The sequence below is a fragment of the Scyliorhinus torazame genome, chromosome 3 (assembly GCF_047496885.1).
Source record: "Scyliorhinus torazame isolate Kashiwa2021f chromosome 3, sScyTor2.1, whole genome shotgun sequence".
In the NCBI taxonomy this organism is placed as follows: domain Eukaryota; kingdom Metazoa; phylum Chordata; class Chondrichthyes; order Carcharhiniformes; family Scyliorhinidae; genus Scyliorhinus; species Scyliorhinus torazame.
Window position 1 is genome coordinate 159,928,183 of NC_092709.1, and position 26,397 is coordinate 159,954,579.

Below are 26,397 nucleotides of genomic sequence, written 5' to 3' on the forward strand. Positions count from 1 at the left end.
CAGCTTTTAGAAGGAGGGAGGGGTTAGTATTATTGTTGGGGTAAGTTATTTTTGTTGGGTTGATGGGAGTTATAAGGGGCGCGATTTCCCAAAGGGGGACCAAGTCCCATAGCGAGCACGTTTAGCCGCGTGTTTCTGGCACTCACAGTGTTGAGAAACACATGGCTATTCAATGCGACTCATGTTGAATAATGAGCCTGAACGGGGAACACGTGGGCGAGGTTGAACATAACCCTGTTTTTTTACAATGGGGAATTCCGCCCGCCAACACTCCCCATCGTAGCGAGAGTTCAGGACACCATTTAAAAATGGTGTGCCAATTTCCGAGGGTTCCCAGGGGACTCCAGGCAACCCCAGCCCGACTGCGCACATGCAAAAATGTCAGCTCAGCAGTGCCAACTTGGTACCCTGGCAGTGTCCATGCCAGCTCAGTGCCACCTGGGCAGACAGGTGGCACTGCCAAGGCTCCAGGTGGTGCCTGCAGTGCCAGGGCACCACCCTACCCAATGGGCATGTAGCTGGGTGCCTCCGATCTCCTGGAAGACCCCCATGAGTGCCATTCTACCTGGTCCCCATTTGTGGGAACCGGTGCTGAACAGCACTCACCCAAGATATCTAAGGCAAAGGGATTGAATCCCAAAGCTTCATGTACCTCCGGAATCTACACATTAGAGTGAGGCTTACTGCCTCGCTCTAATATGCAGATTTGCTAAAATGTAATCCTGCCCATTGTGTTTGATGTCGATGTCGTGTTTGTTATCAATGAAAATTTTTTAATAAAAATATTTTTAAAAATAGAATATGTTCAAGGCTGAGTTAGGGAGATTTTTAATCTAAAAGAGAGTCAAATGTTATGGAGGACATGCAGGAAAGTCGAGTTAAAGCCTCAATCAGATCAACTGTGGTCTTAATGAACAGTGGAACAAATTTGAGGGGGAAAGTGGCCTACACCTGCTCTTAGTTCCAATGCCCCTATGTTCTTATTGCCCAGACCCTACTGTGGCTTCATTCCAAATCCTGGTGGGACATTTTCAAATATAGGGGCTGGCACTAATGCCTGGAGTTGTGCAGCAGAGGGGACCGCCACACTGAGGAAATGGTGCGAGGAGTAACGTACTACATTGAGGAGGAAGGGACACCAATTAAGTAGAAATATAAGACTCATTCACCTCAGGAAATGTAGGGGCACATTGCTGAAAGTAATCCAACTCTTTCAGCATGGCTGCTTTGGGGAAGTTTGATAGAATTCCTGACTGATATGAGAATAACCCCAGATCTGCTCCCAAGTTTACTCAATTAGACGGGGACAGGCAGAGAAATACCTGCACCCATAACCGCTTTCCCTACAACGCTCAACCCCCCTCGTCACCCCCGCCATTGTTGGAATCCAAGCTGGAAGAGGATGAACCAGAGTAGAAAGCTGGCAGATCCAGTTCCACTGTCATTACGCCACACAGAAACGCTTTACTCTTTGCCTTCATGGATTTTTCATTTGCTTTCAACGACGCACATCTTTATTATATTCAAAGAAAAGGCTGGGCACAATTCCATGCTCTTAAAAAAAAGTCTTTGTAACTTTTAATCAGTTTCATCAATATATGACCCTTCAAAATGTCTGCAGGAAATTTGAAACATAAACCAGACTGTTTTAACATCATCAAGTATGCAGCATGTTTTCTCCTGTCAGAGTTATGAGCATTGTCTAAAGGAGGAACAAAAACATTTTGAAAATACTCTTGCCATTTTATCCTTTAAACATGATGCACTTATTGCAAATTTCTCTCTCTTGTTTTTAACAGTTTCTAACCTATTTAAAATACGTACATTAGGCATCTTTCTTAAAACAGCAGAGGAACAATTGACATAAGTGTACAGTGTTTGTACAATAACATCGCTGACAGCTATTTCCAGCCTTAAAATCCCAAATTTGACACCAATATTGTTCTTCCAATTAAAGTTTTTCAACTATGAAAAATGCACCAGTTCAATGTGCAGAACATTACACATGTGGCTTTTATTCAAGCCTTGCTGCCAAGTGAATGGAAGAAAAAAATCTTCTGAAGAAAGTGTTAAATTGTACATTTTTCAATTAGCCACAACTCTAAACTATTGCCTGCCAATGAATACTGACTGATATCACAAGGTTAGGGCATGAAATGCCAAGCCATTTGTAAAAAAAACAAATTCCATGGATGACCAAATGGCATTTGTTAAACGCTAACGGAATTTGAAAGGAACTTCTTGCATAGTTTAATTGTTTCCAGAATGTTAGTTCAAAAATTTGTAAGGTTGTACATCACACGCAAAGTGGGTGACTGCCAAACCTCCACTGCAAATATTGGCACCAGTGCTGGCAATGTATATTTCATCACTAGCTGGATCAAATTAGTCCACAAGCAAGTACAGCTTGCCTAATGCAATAACGCACTGTGATATGGCAGTGATTTCAAATCCAAAGAAAAAGATTGAACAAAGGGAAGATATTTAACAGACATTTTAGTTCTCTCGTCATCTGGACGTGCTCAGTTAGTTTACCAGTTTGGAAGTCGATTACAAAATCAATTCCAACTTTTCAGCCCAAACATATTTTTATTAAATTAGAAGAAAACTCAGCACTTATAATTCGAAATGTTCCCTGGAAGCTCTCAGCTGCCTGAGCAAATTTATTTTCCCATCGGACTATTTTGCTTCAAACAAGTTTCAAATAAACCAGGGAGAAAGTGTTTTGTTAATGTTTTAACTTCAACCTTACTTACCTCTGACAGTACATCCTTGTACGTGAACTTGGTAATGTGACAGATATTGTTCCCACATCTCTTAAGTTATGTGGAGCCAAGTTGAAGGTGCATCATATCTTTTGAGAATAAAACTGAAAACAATGTTGTAGAATTTTCAGCAAGTTTGCAGAAAGTACAAGATCAATTCCCACATGTTCAAACCCCACCTTCAATAATTGACAGCCTAAATATTTTCAGAATTTATGTAGCGCAAAGTATTCTCTAATAATGCAGCTTCCATTTCACTAAAATCACCATCTCTAAAAGCTTCAAAGCCAAATATATAAAACCTTTGAAAAATTTTACGAACTCAAGTCAAATAATTTTGCACATTAACAATTCTGCTGGGTGAATTTAACTTTAAATATTGGTGCGATTTTGTAACCTGAATTGATGCCCTAAAGAAACCAACTTTGAACTTCAAAACACATTACCAAAAGGTAGATTAAATTACATTGCAGTTATATGAGTAAATGCAACAGCCATTTTGCATGGCACAGGATCTCACAACAGCAGTGAGATGAAATTTAATCTTCTTTTTATGGAGGAATATTGGCTAAGACACTGGAAGAACTTTGTGCTCATTGTCAAAGAGCATTATGAGCAAATGAGCCACCAGAACATGCACACAGGCCGAGAGCTCAATTCCTCATTCAAAGAATGGTATGTAAATCTCTTTCCAGTCTGGGTTTTAACTTTGCTTCCAGAGATTGGAAGCCAATATTCTAACCCAACGAGGCAGTCAGTCCACCACAGCAGGTATTTTCTGATCATCATGCAACAGAGCATCACCCTGTCTTATGTGATAAATAACCTGAGATGCATACATAATAGAAAATGCTTTTGAATGATTCAGTGATCTAACAAACAGAAATGTTCAGGAATGGTAGCATATGTCACAGCTGCTAATTAAAATCCAACTTGTGAAAATACTGCCAAAACCTAATTAAGATTCTGTATTTATTTGCTGACAACATAAGCAGTTGTTTTAACGAAATGCAGGAGGAAAGGCTTGTTTATATTACTGAACAGCCTTTCCAGTGATTTATTTGGACAATAATGTCTGGATCCACACACATTAGAAATGACTCAGGGGATAGTCATATTTCATTGTGCATGTGACCTCAGCATGATGTTCACAGGTTTAGTTTAAAATTACAGTAGTTTTAGCAACCCTTTTTGCTGATTTAAAATAGTTGCAAGTTGGTAGTTCCTTGGTGGACTTCAGATTCATATATAGTGAAATGAAAATCGCTTATTGTCACAAGTAGGCTTCAAATGAAGTTACTGTGAAAAGCCCCTAGTCACCACATTCCGGCGCCTGTTCGAGGAGGCTGGTACGGGAATTGAACCGTGCTGCTGGCTTGCCTTGGTCTGCTTTAAAAGCCAGCTATTTAGCCCTGTGCTAAACCAGCCCCTGGTCAGACCTGTTCTGTATTCAACTTACTTTAATGCCATTATAATTGAAGTGTTTCACAGGAGTCTCGACGAGGACAAGACTGACAAAACTTTTAAAGTTAGATTGAATATGCTCGATTGCTTATGTGAGAGAATATTTAGAAGAGTGGTGAGGCTATCTTTGAAAGGCTTGCTCAGCAAGGATTAAGTTAATTTGGAGAATTACTATTGCTTTACATTGTTGTTGAACCTGTGACATGTAGAACACATAGACGATGGTGGACATCACGAACAAGGTTTATTTTAATATAATCCTAATACTCCTTCACTCGCCTAAACATTTCCTCCCCCGACCTGCGCCTAGGCCAATGCTTTTATACAGCTGATGAACTCCTTGTAGAGAATAAGCCCTGCCCCCTTAAAGAGGAAGACCCCCCCCCCCATCCCCCCTTAAAGGGAAAGTTTATATTCCAGGAAGGTCATGGGAAAATGTATTTCCTGATCCCGGGACCTCCATTGGGATTACAACATTTGTATAACTGCATTCTTTTTCTTCTTTGGAGAAGTTTCTCACCCGGATGGTTCCAAGGTATACTTCAAAACCCCTCGCAAACATGTCAGCTGTGACAGTTGGTAGTACTCATGCTTCTGAGTCAGAAGATGGTTGGTTCAAGTCCCATCCAGGGCTCTACTGCTGCAGGTGCTGTTCTTTCAGGTGAGTCATGAAACTTGTCCTTTCATGTGGACTGACAAAGATCCCATGACACTTTCTGAAGTGCCGTGGCCAACATTTACCCCCACCCCCCACCCCCCAACAAACCCCGAAGACAAATGAGCATTGCTGCGTGGGACACTTGCTGTCTGCAAGTTGGCTGCTATGTTTCTTACAATACTGGAGTGATTACATTTCAAGATCAAAATGTTCAAGGTCACTGCAAAGTGTTTCACGGTGTCCAGAGGTTGTTAAAGGCTCTGGACAAATCCATGACTTAACTGATGTATTTTTCATGACAAACTGGTGGCAATAGATTTTGGGACAGGATGAGCCATTGATAACCAATCCATTTTAAAACTGTGTGTGAGCACTCTGGCTGTGCAGCCCAGCGATGGAGAAATTATAGGGCACTTTCTTTTGTGCTATGGGCAAAATGGAGATAGGCTTGATGGGCCGAGTGACCTCCTTCTGCACTGTAAATCTTTTGATTCTATGATAAGAAATGAAGTAGGGGTAGGCCATTAAGTCTCTTGAGCCTGCTCCGCCATTCATTAAGATCATGGCAGATCTTACTGTGATCTTAAATCTGGCTTCCTGCATGTCTCCTGTCAGGGGAGTCTGCATGTTCTCCCTGTGTCTGCGTGGGTTGCTCCGAGTGCTCTGGTTTCCTCCCACAAGTCCCCAAAGACATGCTTTTTAGGTAAGGCAGATGAACTTAGAGCTTGGATTAGTACTTGGAACTATGATGTTGTTGCCATTACAGAGACCTGGTTGAGGGAAGGGCAGGATTGGCAGCTAAACGTTCCAGGATTTAGATGTTTCAGGCGGGATAGAGGGGGATGTAAAAGGGGAGGCGGAGTTGCGCTACTGGTTCGGGAGAACATCACAGCTGTACTGCGAGAGGACACCTCAGAGGGCAGTGAGGCTATATGGGTAGAGATCAGGAATAAGAAGGGTGCAGTCACAATGTTGGGGGTTTACTACAGGCCTCCCAACAGCCAGCGGGAGATAGAGGAGCAGATAGGTAGACAGATTTTGGAAAAGAGTAAAAACAACAGGGTTGTGGTGATGGGAGACTTCAACTTCCCCAATATTGACTGGGACTCACTTAGTGCCAGGGGCTTAGACTGGGCGGAGTTTGTAAGGAGCATCCAGGAGGGCTTCTTAAAACAATATGTAGACAGTCCAACTAGGGATGGGACGGTACTGGACCTGGTATTGGGGAATGAGCCTGGCCAGGTGGTAGATGTTTCAGTAGGGGAGCATTTCGGTAACAGTGACCACAATTCAGTAAGTTTTAAAGTACTGGTGGACAAGGATAAGAGTGGTCCTAGGATGAATGTGCTAAATTGGGGGAAGGCTAATTATAACAATATTAGGCAGGAACTGAAGAACATAGATTGGGGGCGGATGTTTGAGGGCAAATCAACATCTGACATGTGGGAGGCTTTCAAGTGGCAGTTGAAAGGAATTCAGGACCGGCATGTTCCTGTGAGGAAGAAGGATAAATACGGAAATTTTCGGGAACCATGGATGACAAGAGATATTGTAGGCCTCGTCAAAAAGAAAAAGGAGGCATTTGTCAGGGCTAAAAGGCTGGGAACAGACGAAGCCTGCGTGGAATATAAGGAAAGTAGGAAGGAACTTAAGCAAGGAGTCAGGAGGGCTAGAAGGGGTCACGAAAAGTCATTGGCAAATAGGGTTAAGGAAAATCCCAAGGCTTTTTAAACGTACATAAAAAGCAAGAGGGTAGCCAGGGAAAGGGTTGGCACACTGAAGGATAGGCAAGGGAATCTATGTGTGGAGCCAGGGGAAATGGGTGAGGTACTAAATGAATACTTTGCATCAGTATTCACCAAAGAGAAGAAATTGGTCGATGTTGAGTCTGGAGAAGGGTGTGTAGATAGCCTGGGTCACATTGAGATCCAAAAAGACGAGGTGTTGGGTGTCTTAAAAAATATTAAGGTAGATAAGTCCCCAGGGCCTGATGGAATCTACCCCAGAATACTGAAGGAGGCTGGAGAGGAAATTGCTGAGGCCTTGACAGAAATCTTTGGATCCTCGCTGTCTTCAGGGGATGTCCCGGAGGACTGGAGAATAGCCAATGTTGTTCCTCTGTTTAAGAAGGGTAGCAAGGATAATCCCGGGAACTACAGGCCGGTGAGCCTTACTTCAGTGGTAGGGAAACTACTGGAGAGAATTCTTCGAGACAGGATCTACTCCCATTTGGAAGCAAATGGACGTATTAGTGAGAGGCAGCACGGTTTTGTGAAGGGGAGGTCGTGTCTCACTAACTTGATAGAGTTTTTGAGGAGGTCACTAAGATGATTGATGCAGGTAGGGCAGTGGATGTTGTCTATATGGACTTCAGTAAGGCCTTTGACAAGGTCCCTCATGGTAGACTAGTACAAAAGGTGAAGTCACACAGGATCAGGGGTGAGCTGGCAAGGTGGATACAGAACTGGCTAGGCCATAGAAGGCAGAGAGTAGCAATGGAAGGATGCTTTTCACATTGGAGGGCTGTGACCAGTGGTGTTCCACAGGGATCAGTGCTGGGACCTTTGCTCTTTGTAGTATATATAAATGATTTGGAGGAAAATGTAACTGGTCTGATTAGTAAGTTTGCAGACGACACAAAGGTTGGTGGAATTGCGGATAGCGATGAGGACTGTCGGAGGATACAGCAGGATTTAGATTGTTTGGAGACTTGGGCAGAGAGATGGCAGATGGAGTTTAATCCGGACAAATGTGAGGTAATGCATTTTGGAAGGTCTAATGCAGGCAGGGAATATACAGTGAATGGTAGAACCCTCAAGAGTATTGAAAGTCAAAGAGATCTAGGAGTACAGGTACACAGGTCATTGAAAGGGGCAACACAGGTGGAGAAGGTAGTCAAGAAGGCATACGGCATGCTTGCCTTCATTGGCCGGGGCATTGAGTATAAGAATTGGCAAGTCATGTTGCAGCTGTATAGAACCTTAGTTAAGCCACACTTGGAGTATAGTGTTCAATTCTGGTCGCCACACTACCAGAAGGATGTGGAGGCTTTAGAGAGGGTGCAGAAAAGATTTACCAGAATGTTGCCTGGTATGGAGGGCATTAGCTATGAGGAGCGGTTGAATAAACTCGGTTTGTTCTCACTGGAACGAAGGAGGTTGAGGGGAGACCTGATAGAGATATACAAAATTATGAGGGGCATAGACAGAGTGGATAGTCAGAGGCTTTTCCCCAGGGTAGAGGGGTCAATTACTAGGGGGCATAGGTTTAAGGTGAGAGGGGCAAGGTTTAGAGTGGATGTACGAGGCAAGTTTTTTACGCAGAGGGTAGTGGGTGCCTGGAACTCGCTACCGGAGGAGGTGGTGGAAGCAGGGACGATAGTGACATTTAAGGGGCATCTTGACAAATACATGAATAGGATGGGAATAGAGGGATACGGACCCAGGAAGTGTAGAAGATTGTAGTTTAGTCGGGCAGCATGGTCGGCACGGGCTTGGAGGGCCAAAGGGCCTGTTCCTGTGCTGTACATTTCTTTGTTCTTTGTTCTTTGTTCTTTGTAATTTGGACAATCCGAATTCTCTCTCAGTATACCCGAACTGGCGACTAGGGGCTTTTCACAGTAACTTCATTGCAGTGTTAATGTAAGCCTACTTGTGACAATAAAGATTATTATTATAACCTTTGACTCCCATGTTGATCAAAAATCTGTCAAATTCTCAAATTTGGCCTTAAATGTATTCATTATCTCAGCCTCCACTGCTTTCTGGGGAATAAAATTCCAAAGACTAACAACTCTCTGAGAGAAGAAATTCCTCCTCATCTTTCTTCACGGTAGCACAGTGGTTATCACGGTTGCTTCACAGCGCCAGGGTCCCAGGTTCCAAATAAGGAGAAACATCCTGGCCGGGACTCTCCCTTACAGCGTCCAAGTTCCAATGCCGGCGTCAAAATCGGCGCAAACGACTCCGGCGTCAGACCCAGCAAAAGTGCGCTAATTCTGAGCCACGGAAGGGGCCAGCACGGGCGTCACAGGAAGCACGATGGCGCGACCCGGAACGGCGTCACAGATACGCATGGCGTAATTGACGGTGTGCGGCGTAGCTGTTAAATTGACGCCATCAGGAGAGAAATGGCAACGTGGGAAGATGGCCGCCATCTTCAACGTGGGAAGATGGCGTGGGAAGCGCCGAGGTTCCAGGGGCGGGATTCTCTAATAATGGGACTATGCCCCAACGTCGGCGTGAAAATCAGCACCAATGACTCCGGCGTCAACGGCCCCTGAAAGTGAGGAATTCTCACCTTTCTGGGGGGCTAGATTGCCGCCGGAGTCGTCCCCGCAGCTCCAGCTGGAGCGGAACAGACCTTGTGAGTCTGCGCATGCGCGGAACGGCCCGCGTATTTCCGCGCATGCGCGGGGGTATCCTACTCCATGCTGGCCCTGGGCAATATGGTGCCGGCCCCGGGCAATATAGTGCTGGCCCTGGGCAATATTACTCCGGCGTGGAGTAAAGCGGGCCCCCACAGTACCAGCCCGCCCGCCGATCGGTAGGCCCCGTGGGTGCCCCCCCTCCCCCAGGGACGGATCCCCCCGCCCCCCCCCCCCACTCCAGGACAGCCCCCGCACACTCACCGTCCAGGTCCTGCCGTGTGAGTGGTGAGTAATCCACGCTGGTGGGACTCGGTCAAACCCGTCGGCCATTCGGTCCATCGGGGCCCAGAGAATTGCCGGTAACCTGATGTCAATGGCGCCCGACCGACGCGGCGGGAATCCCGCGGGCGCTCGAAAAACGGCGGCCCGAAAAACGGCGCGGGAGAATGGTGAAGCCGCCGTCGGGGTGGCGGGGTGCGAATCCCGGCCTCTGTCTGCATCTACTCTGTTAAACCTCTGCTGAATCTTATATGTTTCAATAAAATCACCTCCCATTCTCTAAACTCCAATGAATATAGGCCCAACTGTTCAGCCTTCATAACCAACACCTCTCCCATCACCCATGGCACCTTCCCATGCAATCGCAGAAGGTGTAACACCTGCCCCTTTACCTCTTCCGTTGCTTGCCATTTTAACAAAAGGCCCTGCTCCCATGCCCACATGTCTGTCCTTGGCCTGCTGCAATGTTCCAGTGAAGCTCAATGCAAACTGGAGGAACAACATCTCATCTTTTGGTAAGGCACACTACAGCCTTCCGGCCTGAACATCGAATTCAACAACTCCAGATGATTAGCTCTACCCCACCTCGACCCCTTTGTTTTCATCCCATTTAATTTTAACTGTCTTTTATCATTTCTTTCTTTCGTGTCTTTCTTTATATATATTCACCCCATCTTATTCCCCCCTTTCCTTATCTTTTCTCCCCTTTGCTTCCCCCTTCCCCACCTCCCACATCTATATTTGTCACAGTCTACCCTCTGATGTTAGTTTCTCTGCTATTTGGCCTTTCATGCCTTTTCTGCTCTCTGGGGACAGCCATTAGCACTATTTTCCCTTGGTTTCTCTGGTCATAAGCACCCTGTTCCCCTGGTTTCTGTGGCTATGACTCATCTTTCATTCTTTCACCACACAGTATAAATATTTCCCACTTTCTATGTCTTTTAGCTTTGACAAAGGGTCATCTGGACTCGAAACATTAGCTCTTTTCTCAACCTACAGATGCTGCCAGATCTGCTGAGATTTTCCAGCATTTTCTCTTTGGTTTCAGATTCCAGCATCCGTAGTAATTTGCTTTGATTTTATGTAAGTTGTTCTTGTTAGGTTTGAAGTTTAAAGTTTAAATATTATTATTTTTTCGTCTGTTATAATAAAGTTTTGTTTGTAAAAATAACCAATCCCTATTTCTCATGCAATAACTCTTGGAGCGAATCGGTCTTTCCGCAGTCTTAAATATAAAAATAACTTTGTGGTTCTGATCCAATATCTTAGCCACTGTTGGGATCTGGTCTGGTGTCTGCAACACCACCAATGTTAGACTGGCCTATACCTTCCTGGCCTATCCCCACTGCTCTTTTTTTAAATAATGTGAGAGTGTTAGCAGTATTCACCAGTGGCCAGAGAGAATTTGAAAATATCTTTCTTTATCAGACAATCCCTTTACCCTAGGAATCAGTCTAGTGAACCTTCTCTGACTGCTTACAATGCAAGTATTAACATAGAACATAGAACATACAGTGCAGAAGGAGGCCATTCGACCCATCGAGTCTGCACCGACCCACTTAAGCTCTCACTTCCACCCTATCCCCCTAACCCAAAACCCCTCCTAACATTTTGGACACTAAGAGCAATTTAGCATGGCCAATCTACCTAACCTGCACGTCTTTGGACTGTGGGAGGAAACCGGAGCACCCAGAGGAAACCCACGCAGACGCGGGGAGAACGTGCCGACTCCGCACAGACAGTGACCCAGTGGGGAATCAAACATGAGACCCTGGCGCTGTGAAGCCACAGTGCTAACCAATATGCTACCGTGCTGCCCCGTATAATTAATTTAATATTTAATAGTTAAGTATTAAAAAAAAGTGAATCACTTTCAGACTCCTCAAGTAGGGAACGGAAACTATGCTCTGTACACTAGATGTGGTCTCATCAATGCCCTGTATAGTTGTAGCAAGGGTTCCCAACCTTTACACTCCATCCTCCTTGCAATAAAGACCAACAAAGGATGCCTACAGGAAGGCAATCACATTAATTAATGAGTGACATACCTTTGATAAATGGGCCAGCCCATCAAGTTTTAGGTATTCCAAAATAAAATGAGTACGGCCTCAACCGGGACCTTGGATTCATGTTGCATTACATTCAACCCCCACCATCTGGCCCGGGCTTGCGAAATCATAGAATCATAGAATTTACAGTGCAGAAGGAGGCCATTCGGCCCATCGAGTCTGCACCGGCTCTTGGAAAGAGCATCCTACCCAAGCCCACATGTCCACCCTATCCCCATAACCCAGTAACCCCACCCAACACTAAGGGCTATTTTGGACACTAAGGGCAATTTAGCATGGCCAATCCACCTAACCTGCACATCTTTGGACTGTGGGAGGAAACCGGAGCACCCGCAGTAAACCCACGCACACACGGACAGAACGTTAAGACTCCACACAGACAATGACCCACGCCGGGAATCGAACCTGGGACCCTGAGCTGTAAAGTAATTGTGCTAACCACAATGCTACCGTGCTGCCCTAAACCCTACCAACTATCCTGGCTTGAGACAATTCACACCTCTTTAACCTTGGGTTACCCCTCTCTCTGGATCTGTAAAGACTTAATTACCTGCAAATGCTCGCATTCAAAGTATCGTCTTGCATCTTTGACTTTGTCTATATATATGTCTCTGGAACCTACCTCTTCATTCGCCTGAGGAAGGGGCAGTGCTCCGAAAGCTAGTGATTTGAAACAAACCTGTTGGACTTTAACCTGGTGTTGTAAGACTTCTTACTGTGCCAAAAATAAAATGGCAGCACAATTCTGCAATAGTCACAGTTATGAAGCCAAGAAATTTACTCCTCATTGAATATTCTTCTTTGTTATTTACCTGAATAGGAAACCACATTGCAGAAATATATTGAAACAGATAAAACACTATTCTGGGATCTTTAACCACAGTACTTTTTTTGCTAACTATATTTGAACAAATGTTTTAACTATTTATTTGTGCCTTTGTGCCACTTCCTGAAGTTTTATTTAACAGAAACAGAATACTGTTACTTTGTAAAGTACAATACATCCAAATTCGAAGGGCTGACGCTGGACTCAGGAAACGCGATTGGACGAAGAATCGGTTCCGATGCCAAAATGGCAGCGGGCGCCTGTTTCACACCAAATCGCAATACTCCGTCATCTTGACAATGGCGTCAATGCGTTTCACTTTGCATGTACAGTAAACACTGTTGGCATATCGTTAGCAGGCCTGACCCAGTATTCTCCAGGGCCTCTGCCATTCTCCGCCTCCAATGGGCCGAATTCCCGACAGCTTGTGCTTTTAAAAATCGTGAAACCGACGCTGTGGCTGATGAGGAAGAGAGAGGATGTAGGACACAGAGAGGCGCAACTGTGGGCTGTCGGGCCAGACACTGGCCAGACTGCCTGGGGTGGGGTGCCCTGCCAGGGACGATGGAGGGAGGGGCTGGTACGAGAAGGGCTGTGTGACCGTGGTGACCCCCAATGGGACTGGGGTGTGTGTGTGGTGGTATGTATTAGGGGTAGTACGGTACCTGTGAAGCCGAGAGGCTATTGGCTGACAGGTCCCAGGTCCTGGTTGGATCTGCCGCCTGCAGGCTCCGCCTGAAGGCGGTGTATAAGAGCTCGAGTTCTCCCAGCAGCCGCATTCTGTAACTGAGCAGCTGGGGAACAAGCCTTGCTTAATAAAGCCTCGATTGATTTAATCTCTTCTCGACTTGAGTGAGTAATTGTTGCGCTACAATTTATTAAGCAAGCTTAAAAGACCTTGGAGCTCCGGATCGCCCTGGAGTGTCTGCGAATCAGCCCCCATGCAGCAAACTCGGCGGCCATGTTTAAACACTGGCGAGCATGCTTCGAAGGTTGCCTTCGAACGGCCCCCATCCGGACCACGGAAGATCAGAAAATGCAGGTCCTGTATTCCAGGGTGAGCCCAGAGATCTACACGCTCATCGAAGACGCGGAGGATTTCCCGACGGTGCTCGCCATGCTGAAAGGAGTCTACATTCGGCCCATAAACCAGGTCTACGCACGCCACCGACTCGCGATGAGACGGCAAATCCCCGGAGAATCGCTCGATGGGTTCTACAGCGCACTGTTGATTTTGGGGAGGAACTGCAACTGCCCGTCGGTGAGCACAAACGAGCACACGGAGCTCCTAATCAGGGATGCTTTTGTGGCAGGTGTGACTTCTTCTCAAATTTGGCAAAGACTGTTAGAGAGAGACTCATTAGGACTCACAGAGCACGCGGGCCCTTGCGGCCTCCCTCGACGTGGCCTCACAAAATGCCCGCGCCTACGGCCCCGACTGCGCGGCAGCCTCTTGGGCTCCGTGGACCCCCGTTGCGACGGACTCCCCGGCACCCCCCACCCGCCGCAAGCCTGCGCGACTAGAGCACCAGACCATCCCGGTGGGCCCCGCTGCTATTTTTTCGGGCAGGCGAAACACACCTGGCAGTGCTGCCCGGCCCCCTCAGCTACTTGTAAAAGCTGCGGCAAAAAGGGGCATTACGCAGCAGTGTGCCAGTCCCGGGGGGTCGCCGCAATCTCCGGAGGAGAACAGGGACAGGAGACTCAACCCCCCCAGCGCTCCATGTGCGGCCCGCGGGCGCCGCCATTTTGGTCCCCGGACACCACACGGGGAGGATGGGCGCCGCCATCTTGTGACCCCCCTGGCCACGTGCGATCCATGGGGGCGGCCATTTTGTCCACCCCGACCGCGTGCGATCCATGGACGCCGCCATCTTGGCTGATAGCCAAGGACCCCAGCATAGACGGCTCCACGGGGTCGGAAGAAAACGCCACGGTGCAGCAACCAAGACTGGCTTCGGTGACCCTGGGCCAGTCGCGGCCCCGGACGCTCCAAACGGCAACGACGACGGTGCTGGTCAACGGGTACGAGACGCCATGCCTAATCGACTCTGGGAGCACGGAAAGTTTTATCCACCCGGATATGGTAAGACGCTGTTTTCTCTCTATTCGTCCAAGTACCCAAAAGATTTTTCTGGCAGCGGGATCCCATTCCGTAGAGATCAAAGGGTTCTGCATCGCGAACCTACGGTGCAAGGGAGGGAGTTTAAGAATTAGCGGCTTTATGTCCTTCCCCAACTCTGCGCTCCCATTCTCTTAGAGTTAGATTTCCAGTGTAACCTCCAGAGCCTAACGTTCCAATTCGGCGGCCCAATACCCCCACTCACTATCTGCAGCCTTGCGACCCTCAAGGTTGAACCGCCTTCCTTGTTTGCGAACCTCACACCGGATTGCAAACCCGTCGCCACCAGGAGCAGACGGTACAGCGCCCAGGACCGAACATTTAACAGGTCTGAAGTCCAGCGACTGCTGAAGAAAGGCATAATCCAGGCCAGCAATAGTCCCTGGAGAGCGCAGGTGGTAGTTGTGAAGACCGGGGAGAAGCAGATGATGGTCGTAGACTATAGTCAGACCATCAATAGGTACACGCAGCTCAATGCGTACCCTCTCCCCCGCATATCCGACATGGTCAATCGGATTGCACAGTACAAGGTCTTTTCCACCGTGGACCTCAAGTCCGCATACCACCAGCTCCCCATCCGCCCGAGTGACCGCAAGTACACGGCCTTCGAGGCAGACGGGCGGCTCTACCACTTCTTAAGGGTCCCGTTCAGCGTCACGAACGGAGTCTCGGTCTTCCAACGGGAGATGGACCGAATGGTTCATCAGCACGGGTTGCGGGCCACGTTCCCATACCTCGACAATGTAACCATCTGCGGCCATGACCAGCAGGACCACGACGCCAACCTCCGCAAATTCCTCCAGACCGCTAACGCCCTGAACCTCACCTATAACGAGGAAAAATGCGTTTTTAGCACCAACTGTCTGGCCATCCTGGGATACGTAGTGCGCAATGGAGTGATAGGCCCCGACCCCGAACGCATGCGCCCCCTTATGGAATTTCCCCTCCCCCACTGCTCCAAAGCCCTGAAACGCTGCCTGGGCTTCTTTTCATATTACGCCCAGTGGGTTCCCCAGTACGTAGACAATGCCCGCCCGTTAATACAGTCCACTACCATCCCCCTGTCGACAGAGGCCCGCCAGGCCTTCAGCCGCATCAAAGCGGATATCGCAAAGGCCACGATGCGCGCCATCGACAAGTCCCTCCCCTTCCAGGTCGAGAGCGATGCATCCGATGTAGCTCTGGCGGCCACTCTCAACCAAGCGGGCAGACCCGTGACCTTTTTCTCCCGGACCCTCCACGCCTCAGAAATCCGCCACTCCTCAGTGGAAAAGGAAGCCCAAGCCATAGTGGAAGCTGTGCGACATTGGACGCATTACCTGGCCGGCAGGAGATTCACTCTCCTCACTGACCAACGGTCAGTAGCCTTTATGTTCGACAACGCACAGCGGGGCAAAATCAAGAATGACAAGATCTTGATGTGGAGGATTGAGCTCTCCACCTATAACTATGAGATCTTGTATTGTGCCGAAAAGCTGAATGAGCCGTCCGATGCCCTATCCCACGGCACATGTGCCAACGCACAAGTAGACCGCCTCCAAGCCCTCCACGAGGACCTCTGCCACCCGGGGGTCACTCGATTCTACCATTTTGTGAAGTCCCGCTACCTCCCCTACTCTGTTGAGGAGGTCCGTACAGCCACCAGGAACTGCCAAATCTGCGCAGAGTGCAAACCGCACTTTTTCAGGCCAGATAGAGCGCACCTGATAAAGGCTTCCCGTCCCTTTGAACGCCTCAGTTTGGATTTCAAAGGCCCCCTCCCCTCCACCGACCGCAATGTATACTACCTGAACGTGTGGACGAGTACTCCCGTTTCCCCTTTGCCATTCCCTGCCCCGACATGACAGCGGCCACAGTCATCAAAGCCCTCGGCACCATCTTTACACTGTTCGGTTTCCCTGCGTACATCCATAGCGACAGGGGGTCCTCCTTCATGAGTGACGAGCTGCCTCAGTTCCTGCTCAGCAAGGGCATTGCCTCGGCCAGGACGACCAGCTACAACCCCCCGGGGGAACGGTCAGGTAGAGAGGGAGAACGGTACGGTCTGGAAGACCGTCCTACTGGCCCTACGGTCCAGAATTCTTCCAGTTTCCCGGTGGCAGGAAGTTCTCCCAGATGCCGTCCACTCCATCCGGTCGCTGCTGTGTACCACCACTAACCAAACGCCTCACAAGCGCATCCTTGTCTTCCCTAGGAAGTCCTCCTCCGGAACGTCGCTGCCAACCTGGCTGGCAGCCCCAGGACCCATCTTGCTCCGAAAACATGTGCGGGCGCACAAATCGGACACGTTGGTCGAGGTGGTTCACCTTTTCCACGCAAACCCTCAGTACGCCGACCCCGACGACCGACAGGACACGGTCTCCCTACGGGACCTGGCGCCTGCCGGAAACACGCACATACTCCCAACACCGATCACACCCCCTGCCACCGACGCACCCCACGACCGCTCCCTTCCCGGGTGGATCGGTCCTCCTCCCGTGCCCGCCCAGGAGAAAAGAAACAGGGACGTACAGCGCAACGCTCCCAGTGATGACAGTGCCCGAGCCAGTACCTGCACCACCACCGGGGCTGAGGCGATCGACAAGGATGACCAGGGCACCCGCTCGACTCGTGGAATCCGTGTCACACAAAAAAAATTTGTAAATAATTCTGACAACCTGTACATCGTTAACTGTTGGGCTAAATGCATAGCCACTGTACGAAATTTGTTCCAGGACCAGCCTTGTAAACCCCTACCACCATGCGAACCACCACCCCGCCGAGTTCTTTTTAACAAGGGGTGAATGTGGTGGTATGTATTAGTGGTAGTACAGTACCTGTGAAGCCGAGAGGCTATTGGCTGACAGGTCCCGGGTCCTGCTTGGATCTGCCGCCTGCAGGCTCCGCCCTGAAGGCAGAGTATAAGAGCTCAAGGTCTCCCAGCAGCCGCATTCTGTAACTGAGCTGCTGGGGAACAAGTCTTGCTTAATAAAGCCTCGATTGATTTAATCTCTACTCGACTTGAGTGAGTAATTGTTGCGCTACAGGGTGCCCAGGCATGGACCGCCATTGCCATGGCCTTCATGGCAACCATCTTGTGTGCATTCCACTGAACACCCACCTTGCCCACTGGTTCTACACAGAACCACCCCCACACCCCAGCCTCCACCCTCCACGCCACTCTCTGCCTTAGCCACCCGCTGGTGGGGCATCACGCGGCCCACCCAAGGAACACGCCCACAGTAGCCCCTATGGGGAACATGGACCGTATTGCTGACAAGGGCAGTGCCAGCCGATGGTACACCGAGCAGCAGGGACGGGCGCCAGGACCAGATCACCCCATGGTACCGGGTACCGACAGAGCCCAGGGGCAGGGTCCGCAATGCCAACCAGAGCACCATGTAGCCTATTGGACCTGGTTGCGCACAAGGGCATGCACCATGTTAACATGATAGCCTTTCACCCCCTGCAGACAATGGATACTGGAATTCAACCAGCAATGGTGGACTTCCTGCTTCGCTGCAGCCCTGGGGGATGCCATGTGGCTGTACAAGCTGGAACTGCTCGAGGAGGAGGCTCCAGCCGTGGAACATGCAGCAGCAGAGCCTGCCCCAGAGGAACAGAAGGCAGCAGCTCAAGCTGGAGAGCTAGCTGCCCAACTTGTTGAGGAGGAGGAGGTGAATAGAAGGCGATGCGAGGCCATGTCTGTACTGGCAGGGCCTGTCATTTGAGGACCTGCCTGACCGGGCATGCCGTCGAAGACTCCGGTTGAGCAGGGAGACAATGTGACATATCTGCCAGATCATGGCACACTTGACATGGGGTGGTGGTGGGGGTCCTTCCAGGCACGTGGTCCTTCCAGGCGCCAAGTGGGCACCTGTCCAGGAACTCAAAGACCTAATGGAACAGGTGCATCTATGCACAATACATCCATTTCAATGTGGACTGAGCCCACCAAGGTTCCCGGGCAATGGGGTTCGCTGCCATCACCAACATGCCCCGGGTCCCAGGGGTGATCGACGGGATGCATGTCTCCCTACGAGCACCTGCAAATGACAGGCCACACTGCACAAACCAAAAGGGGTTCAACTCGATGAACGTGCAGCTCATAGGTGACCATCAGCTTCGCATCATGGACATTGGACGATTCCTGACCTCTTCGAGAAGCCCCCTCCCCTGCTGAGTGGTTGGCATTTGGGTTACGTGGGGTTATCCACTGTGGTCTTGGCTTATGACACATATCCGTAGCCACAGACCGATGCCGAGACCCGCTACAACGAAGCCCATGCAGTGATCAGGGGAGTGATCGAGCATAGCTTCGGCATTCTGAAGGTATGGTTCAGGTGCTTGGACCGCTCTGGATGGGCCTTGAGTTTGACGCTGAGAGGGTCGCCTGCATCGTGGGGCCTGCTGTGTCCTCCACAACATCGTGCAGCAGTGGGACGACGCGCTGGAGGAGGAGGCTGAACACCAGGCCTCCACCAAGGAGGAGGATGCGGGGGAGGGTGCGAATCGGCAGGACATGGGGCCCAGTCAGGCATGGGAGGCCGCACAACATGTGCGCCAGGGCCAATGCGCACAGGACTGTCTGATCTCTCCAGGCTCGCCGATTGCGGGGGGCACACCACATCAAACACCACATCCCCCCTCCCCCCCAGCCACCTCTCTGCCTGCAACCCCCTCTGTGACACACACCTGCCGCAATACAGGATGTGGGCCCTGGGTTGGCAGTAACAGAGGGTCTGGTCCATGGGATGGGGATGATGACAACCCACTCTCTAATAAGCTCTGGTGCCCCATATCGATTGACAATGTCTGACTCCTGCCCTTGGTAGCATTTTCGATTCACCTGGGTGATCCGTCGGGCGGTGGTGGTAGGGACGGTTGGGGGGGGGAGGATGGGGAGCACAGCCCACCCACAACATCCACCCCCGCCCCCTCTCTGGCCCAGACTAGCTCATCCCTCACACTCATCTGACAAAGCACCGAGGCAGGTTGTAACCATGTGAACAGGTGTTTAATGTGCCCTAGTCCCTATAACTAAACTGTGCAATGCACCCATGCCAACTTAACTGGTGTCTAACTTTCTGCATTACGGGCCCTAACGCCACGTCTAGATGGATCCCCGGATGGTACATCAGTTGCGCCCACTGCGATTCCTGCCCTGTGTCCGGGGTCCTCATTGGAGGCCGTCTTCTTGGGCAATTGGGCCTGGATAGGCCTGGCTGATGCTCAGGTGTCCCAGGTGGCGGGACGTTACCCTGTTTTGCCCACTACCCACCAGATGCACCAGGGACAGGAGGGAGGGTCTGAGGTGTTGCGTTGTTCCGGCACCTTCCCTGTGGGAGTCACCGGCACGGGCCCCATCACCTCTTCCTCCCTTGGGGTGCCCGATGGCCCCCCAATTACTCCGTGGGACTGGGTTGTGAGCGGAGCTTTCCCCTGAGGCTCCACCGCCACCTGGCACTGCCAGATTGACCAGATCTGCATTCTTGCAACCATGGAGCTCCGGGCGAGCGTCTTCTCCATCTGGGACTGCACCACATCATGCTGCGACTGTGCCACCACGTTCTGGGTCCGTAACACATTTGCTAGTGACTGCACCATGTCCCTCTGGGACTGGGCCACCTCCCTCTGTGTCTGCGCCACGTCAGCCAGCACCTGGGCAATGCCGCTGACATTCTCAGACAAGGGCGCTGTGACTGGGCCACGCTCAGATGCACCATTGTAATGTCCAGGTGGCTCTGGCACATGGTTGCCTGTGAGAGGCACCATGTCCTGGGCCTCGGCCAGCGCCTGCACCCAGGCCTTGGACATGCTGATCCACAAGCAAGACCCTTGCCTCCACCATTTTTTATTTTTTTTAAATAAATTTAGAGTACCCAATTAATATTTTCCAATTAAGGGGCAATTTAGCATGGCCAATCCACCTACACTGCACATCTTTGGGTTGTGGGAGCGAAACCCACGCAGACACGGGGAGAATGTGCAAACTCCACACGGAGAGTGACCCAGAGCCGGGATCAAACCTGGGACCTCAGCGCCATGAGGTAGCAATGCCAACCACTGCGCCACCGTGCTGTCCTCCCTTGCCTCCACCATGGACAGATTGTTCAGATGAGGTGCCTGCAGGGTCAACAAAGAACAAAGAACAACAAAAAGTACAGCACAGGAACAGCCCCTTCGGCCCTCCAAGCCTGTGCCAACAATGCTGCCTGACTAAACTACAATCTTCTCCACTTCCTGGGTGTGGTAATACCAGGTATTGCGGTACCTGAGAGGTGGATGACCATTGGCTAGACCCAGGAGTCTACCATTGGCTGATGTACATAGCTCCGCCCTGAGAGGCGGAGTATAAGAACCGATGCCGTCCCAGCAGCCTTCACTTTCTGTATCGAAGTTGCTGGGGAACAGTTCTAGCAGATTAAAGCCTATTAGTTATGACTCGCCTTGTCTCAAGAGTAATTGATTGCGCATCACTGGGTCCGTATCCCTCTATTCCCATCCTATTCATGTATTTGTCAAGATGCCCCTTAAAATGTCACTATCGTCCCTGCTTCCAACCCCTCCTCCGGCAGCGAGTTCCAGGCACCCACTACCCTCTGTGTAAAAAACTTGCCTCGTACATCTACTCTAAACCTTGCCCCTCACACCTTAAACCTATGCCCCCTAGTAATTTACCCCTCTACCCTGGGGAAAAGCCTCTGACTATCCACTCTGTCTATGTCCCTCATAATTTTGTAGACCTCTATCAGGTCGCCCTTCAACCTCCGTCGTTCCAGTGAGAACAAACCAAGTTTATTCAACAGCCCCTCATAGCTAATGCCCTCCATACCAGGCAACATTCTGGTAAATCTCTTCTACACCCTCTCTAAAGCCTCCACATCCTTCTGGTAGTGTGGTGACCAGAATTGAACACTATACTCTAAGTGTGGACTAACTAAGGTTCTATACAGCTGCAACATTCAGTAATGAATGGAGCTGTAAGGTGTGATGTTCTGAAGAATGATGTGCAGGGGAATGCTGGGAAAGTCAGAGTATGACCTGTTTGCCACTCACCTGTCACATCATCCTGAGGTCATGGATCCTTTTGATCCACTGTCTTCAGGTTGGAGGAAGCAAGCCTCTGTTGCTGACTTTTGGGAAAGATACTGAGGGACAGGATATCTGGACATTTGGAGAAAAATAGACTAGTTAGTGACAGACAGCATGGTTTTGTACGGGGAAGGTCATGTCTTACCAACTTGATAAAGATTACAAAGAGGTGACAAAAAAAATTGATGAGAGAAGGCTGTGGATGTAGTTTATATGGACTTCAGTAAGGCGTTTGACAAGGTCCCACATGGCAGAATCACATGGGATTCGGGGTGGGCCGGCTAGATGGTACAGAACCTATCTGGTTATGGAAGACAGAGAGTAGCGGTGGAAGGGTGTTTATTAGTATGAAGATCTGTAGCTAGTGGGGATCTGCAGGGATCAGTGCTGGGACCTCTGTTGTTTGCAGTATATATAAATGATCTGGAGGAAAATGAGAGTGGTCTGATTAATACGTTTGCGGTTGACACGAAGATTGGCGGAGCTGATGATAGTGCCATGGATTGTCAGAGGATACAAGAAGATATAGAGGCAGGAGGTGATGGCATAATGGTATTGTCATTGGATTAGTTAAGCAGACACCCAGAGTAATGCTCTGGGGACCCAGGTTCAAATCCCACCACTGCAGATGGTGACATTTGAATTCAATTTTTAAAATCTGGAATTAAAAGTTTAATGATGACCATGAAACCATTGCCGATTGTCGTAAAATTCCATCTGGTCCTTTAGGGAAGAAAATCTGCCGTACTTTCTCGGTCTGGCCTACTGTGACTCCAACCCACAGCAATGTGGTTGACTCTTAACTGCACCCACAAGGGCAATTGGGGATGGGCAAAAATGCTGGCCTAGCCTGGAACACCCACGTCCCATGAACAAATAAAAAAATAAGATAGATTGGAGACATGGGCACAGAAATGGCAGTTGGAGTTTAATCCGGACAAATGTGAGATAATGCATTTTGAAGGATCAAATCTAGGTATGAATTATACTGTAAATGGCAGAACCCTTAGGAACATTAACATACAGAAAGATCTGGGCGTTCAGATCCACAGTTCCCTAAAAGTGGCAACACAGGTGGCCAAGGTGATTAAGAAGGCATATGGCATGCTTGCCTTCATCAGCCGGGGAATTGAGTACAGGAGTTGGGAAATCATTTTGCAACAATGTAAAACCCTGGTTAGGCCGCATGTGGAGTATTGCGTGCAGTTCTGGTCACCACATTATCAGAAGGACATGGAAGCTTTGAAGAGAGTGCAAAGAAGGTTCACCAGGACATTGTCTGGTCTCGAGGGTGTTGGCTATGGGGAGAGATTGAATAAAATAGGATTATTTTCACTGGAAAGACATGAGGCTGAGGGGAGACCTGATAGAGGTCTACAAAATTATGAAAGACATAGTCAGGTTGGATAGTCAGAGGCTTTTTCCAAGGGTGGAAGTGTCAATTACAAGGGAGCACAGGTTCAAGGTGTGAGGGGGAAAGTTAAAGGGAGATGTGTGGGGTACGTTTTTCACACAGAGAGTTGTGGGGGCCTGGAACGCGCTGCGTAAGGACAGAAGGTTTTTTCTTTAGTTAGGGCATCATGATTGGCACAGGTGTGGAGGGCCTGTTCCAGTGCTGTACTTTTCTTTGTTCTTTGTTCTCTTTGACTTCCGCAGAAACATCCATCCATTCATTGGTTGGAGAGGTTACCCTCTCCCCCCTGTCTTTTGGAGTGCTAAACTCACCTCAGTACCCACAGCAAGTGAGAGTGAGACTCTCGGAGACCATCCTTCCCAAAATACCTCCCCGTTCCTGTTGTTGCTGCAGCCTCAAAAATCCAAGTGCTGCTGAGTCCTTGCACCCCAGCTGGTGGTCCATTTAATTAGAAATCCTTCCTTTGACAGAAGGCGTCATCCCACACCCTCCCTAATTTGTCAAGGAGCCTGGAATTGGGATGCAAATGCCATTGCTGTGGAAAAGTCTTGGAAAGTACAACCATCAGGAAATCGGGGCCTCAGCCCAAAATTGATCTGTCCTTCCAGCTGGGAATAAATGAAAAAAATTCCACCCTTTGTAGCAAAGAAAATTACAGGATAATGAGAGCCAAAGCTCCTATCCTGGAAACTCCACCGTTTACAATAGGGTTGTGTATGATTTCAGCTAAGCCTGTAGAAAGGAACAGTAAAATACCTGTACAACTTGTCAAAGAAGGAGGTGATTGCATTCAGAGTCTTGGACACTCCACAGCCTTTGTCTGAAATATCAGCTTAAGAGTGAAGCAATTAAAAAATCTTTTCTCAGCTGTATTACTCAGAAAGGATTCTGCATGCTGCCTTTCAGACACGAAGGTTGATTATTCCCACACTATTGTCATAGGAACCAGAGAACAAGAAGCAGACAATGTTTGCTATTGCACAGAATGCGTCATGATCCAAGTGCTCAGACGGGAGGTTGTTGCAAAGTGGAAAGGAGGTGTTTTTTAGTTAAGTTTTACTCCCAGCAGTTGGGGAGTGTTCTTTTGTTTCCAATCGAGGAGGCTGTAACTTGCCATTACTTTAGCTAACGAGTTACTAATTTAGTAAAGTATTCCGATAAATAAATAAGGCACGACAGACATGGCAGGGCAGGTGCTGTGCCTGTGACTGCAACATGTGGGGGTCTCTGAAGTACATAGCATTCCCAAATAAGCAGATCTGCAAAGACAATGCAATCTTCACTGGACCAGATAAATTGGCAATGTAGTGGTCTAGAGGATGAGTTTGTAGACAGCTTGTGTGGCAATTTCCTGGAATAATATGTTGTGTAACCTACAAGGGATAAAGCTATTTTAGGTCTAGTATTGTGCAATGAGGAGGGTTAATTAATAATGTCACATTGAAAGATTCACTGGGGAAAAATGATCATAATACAACTGAGCTCTTCATAAAGTTTAAAATTGACATCCTACAGTCCCAAAAAAGGATCTAAACCAATTACATAGGTGTGAGGAGAGAACTGATTTGGTACTTTGATAAAAAAGTATAGTGGTAAATACACAGTGAGAAACATTTTTTACAAAATAACCTTTACTGTGAAAAGCCCCTAGTCGCCACACTCCGGCGCAGACAGTGACTCAAGCCGCGAATCAAACCTGGGACCCTGGAGCTGTGAAGCGACTGTGCTAACCACTGTGCTACTGTGCTGCCCACAATTGTTTTAAAGAAACAATTCAAAAATTTTTAACAAAAATACATTCAATTAAAAAGGAAGTCAAAGAGAGTATTATATTGAAAAAAATAATAAGCTTATAATGTTGCCAAGAATAGTAGTTGGAGGATTGGGAATGGGAAACCAGCAAAGGATCAGCAAGATGTCGATCAAAAATTATAAAATCGAATGGGAGTAAATTAGCGAAGAATATAAAAACTGATTGCATGAGGTTTAAAAGGAAGAGAATAGCAAATGTTTGTTCCCTAGAGACAGGGAAATTATCATGGGGAATGAGGAACCTAAGGGCATTGACGTTGTTGTTTCTCTTCCCATACCGAGTGGTACACGAGGCAGACTTTCATCTACTCCCATAGTGAGCTTTTCCTGGAACATATCACTACTCTGTCGCCAGTGGGTTATAGCTTGAGGGGTGCCACTCCCCATCAAGCATGGCTGACCAGGCATCTCTCCAACTCTTGCCATTGGTATATTGGAAGAATTTTGCAGGTTGTTTGGCTGCATTATGTCTTCCTTGGTCATCAAATCCTGGGGTGGGATTTGAACCTGGAGCTTCTGGTTCAGAGACACAGACAATGGGCGGGATCCTCCGACCCCTCCGCTGGGCCGGAGAATCGTCGGGGGGCCGCCTGACGCCAGCTGCCGGATTCTCCGGCGCCGGTTTTCCGGCGGGGGCGGGAATCACACCATGCCGGTCGGGGGCCATTGGCAGCGGCCCACCCCGGCGAATCTCCGGCCTGCGATGGGCCGAGTGGCTGCCCGTTTTTGGCGGATCCCGCCAGCGTGAAATACACCAGGTCCTTACCGGCGGGACCTGACTCTGCGGATGGACTGCTGAGTACTCGGGGTGCACGGGGGGATCTGGCCCCGGGGGGTGCCCCCACTGTGGCCTGGCCCACGATCGGGGCCCACCGATCCGCGGGCGGGCCTGTGCCATGGGGGCACTCTTTCCCTCTGCGCCGGCCGGTGTAACGGTCCGCCGTGGCCTGCGCAGAGAAGAACCCCCCTGCGCATGTGCTGGGATGATGCCAGCACAGGCTGGTGCTCCCGAGCATGCACCAACTTGCGCTGGCCGGCGGAGGTCCTTCACCGCCGATTGGCGCGGCGCCATCCCCGCCGGTGCCGGCCTAGCCCCTGAAGGTGCAGAGGATTCATGCCACTCCTTGGAGTTGTGGGGACATATTAGCATGGATAGAGGATTGGTTAATGGATGAGAAGCAGAGAATGGAAATAGATAGGGCATTTTCAAGTTGGCAGGTTGGAGCTACATAGAGTGCCGCAAGGATCTGTCCTTAGGATGAATAATAGAGGTGGTGGATCCCCAAACCCCAGTAACCATCTATCTGCATGGAGCTGACATTCTCCATGCTGACCCACCCCACAGTCATAAAGAGCTGCAAGGCAGAGTAATGAGGGACAAGTCGGACATCCGCACCTCATTGGGGAGGAAGTCCTGCCCTATGTAGCTGCTGACCAATTGATTGTCCGGCAGCTCCACCAGTCATGGCAATGTCAGAAAGGCATCAGTGGCCACTGCTGGGACAGCAGAAGAAGACCAAGGCCCATGGATCCAAAGCCGATTAG